Here is a 2,500-nt window from a genome sequence, read left to right as displayed (position 1 = left end):
CACACTATCATAACCAGACCGGGAGGTCCACTCACAAAACAGAATACCCCACCCTTCCGACAACCACCATTGCTCAGCTAAGCCACCAACACCCACACATGTCCTACACAGGGGTACACCCAACATCACAATACTGCCTCCTGTCACAGCACACAAACAATGGCAGGAATGAAAGACACAGGTCTGCCACAAGCATGGAATCAGAGCGCCGCCTGTCATGAGCCAAAGGTGCATCCTGACGTGGCAAATCAGATGATGCCGCAGGCATCCACTTACTATAATCACAATCAACAAACCGGCCGCCGCCGCCGCCGCCGCCCCCCCCCCCCCCCCCCAATACACCTTTCCTTACAACAATGTGTACCTTAACCTAACCCACATTGTACCTTAACCCAACCCACATTGTACCTTAACCTAACCCACATTGTACCTTAACCTAACCCACATTGTACCTTAACCTAACCCACATTGTACCTTAACCTAACCCATATTGTACCTTAACCTAACCTATATTGCGCCTTAACCTAACCCACATTGTACCTTAACCTAACCCACATTGTACCTTAACCTAACCCATATTGTACCTTAACCTAACCTATATTGCGCCTTAACCTAACCCATATTGTACCTTAACCTAACCTATATTGCGCCTTAACCTAACCCATATTGTACCTTAACCTAACCCACATTGTACCTTAACCTAACCCACATTGTACCTTAACCTAACCCATATTGTACCTTAACCTAACCTATATTGCGCCTTAACCTAACCCACATTGTACCTTAACCTAACCCACATTGTACCTTAACCTAACCCATATTGTACCTTAACCTAACCTATATTGCGCCTTAACCTAACCCATATTGTACCTTAACCTAACCTATATTGCGCCTTAACCTAACCTATATTGCGCCTTAACCTAACCTATATTGCGCCTTAACCTAACCTATATTGCGCCTTAACCTAACCTATATTGCGCCTTAACCTAACCTATATTGCGCCTTAACCTAACCTATATTGCGCCTTAACCTAACCTATATTGCGCCTTAACCTAACCCACGTTGCGCCTTAACCTAACCCACGTTGCGCCTTAACCCAACCCACGTTGCGCCTTAACCTAACCCACGTTGCGCCTTAACCCAACCCACGTTGCGCCTTAACCCAACACACGTTGGGCCTTAACCTGCTCTGTAATTGTCATACGACGCGTTAAATTAGTGTAGTGTTGCCTAACTGCAACCCCCGCAATATAGTTTGCTACTCGCACTGCCCGGTCCCCAGAGTATCGCTTCATGTTAAACACCTTGCAGCTATACACTGTAATGCGGACGGCAGCAGGACGTACATGCTCAATGCCCTTCGCAGTTGTTCATTGGCATTCGCATGGCGAAGCACAGCCTACGTTGTGGTACGGCTTGTGTCAACTGTCCGCTGATGTTGTACGTCCAAATCACACACTGTACTGCACATTGGTCCTCATGTACTGAATGATACATCGTGGTACATGTGTGACCGTACCACGACTGCGCCAACAACGGCGAACCATACGGTCCAAATATTGTGCACTCAGCTACGTGTCGTCTCCCTATAAGAGCTGGATTGCAGTATGGTATGCCGTGGATGGCGATCACCATGAGCCGTCTGTTGATGTAGTGGCGCGTGTTGTCAGACGTAGTCGTCTCTTCTCACACACCGTGATAGCATGGTGCACTGCGTTCCACATCTGCGACATGCGACAGAGGCCGGTTGACAGTCGTTCGCGCAATGGACATCGCATACGTACGGGGGCCACCTTCCACGTGTTCGCGAAGCGTGCACATGTTGTTGCGTGTATGTGGGCAGACATAGTGTGTCGTGACACCTGACACAGGCATGCAACAATCGTTGAATTTGCAAATGGCGATGGACGTCTACGTTTGCTGGTGACGTTACGCAAATGAAGAACTGGTAAACCGTTGTGGTGCGGTTGTTCTCGCTAGAGGTGAATCAGTGATGGCGACGATCGGTTGAGCTACCAACCGGTTGTTTCAGCGATACCCACCATGCCCACGAACGTGAATGGCATGTGGGTGTGAAGCGATACGCGGCGGTGGCTGGGTGGGACCGTCCCCGGCCGGTGAGGGGGGGCCTCCCGGCGTGCTGGCCGCGCGGTGCGTGGGCGCACGCGCTACAGCCGGCTGGTGGGGGCGGCCAGTGGCAGGCGCGCCGGCCGACGGAGGCGGCAGGCGGCGCAGCTGCGCGCCGGCGCACCCTGCACGCGGCGCCGTGCGGCCAAAGTAGGTCCTCGCGGGCCCGGTGCGAAGCGCGGTGGACATCTGCAGTGTGCTGGTCCGATTGAGGACTGTGTGCGCTGAGGATGCGCCGCCGCCCGGCGCTCGGCGCCGCGACGCCGTCTGCTGCTCGGTCGCCTCTGCGGTTCTCGCAGGTGGATTGTATCGCAGCTGTGCGGACGTGTTGGCGCGTGCGCTGTGCTGGGAGAGTTCGCTTCGGCACCCAAGT

Source organism: Schistocerca serialis, unplaced genomic scaffold, assembly GCF_023864345.2.
Source record: "Schistocerca serialis cubense isolate TAMUIC-IGC-003099 unplaced genomic scaffold, iqSchSeri2.2 HiC_scaffold_213, whole genome shotgun sequence".
Lineage (NCBI taxonomy): Eukaryota > Metazoa > Arthropoda > Insecta > Orthoptera > Acrididae > Schistocerca > Schistocerca serialis.
The sequence above is the reverse complement of the archived record's forward strand: the minus strand, read 5'-3'. Positions refer to the sequence as shown.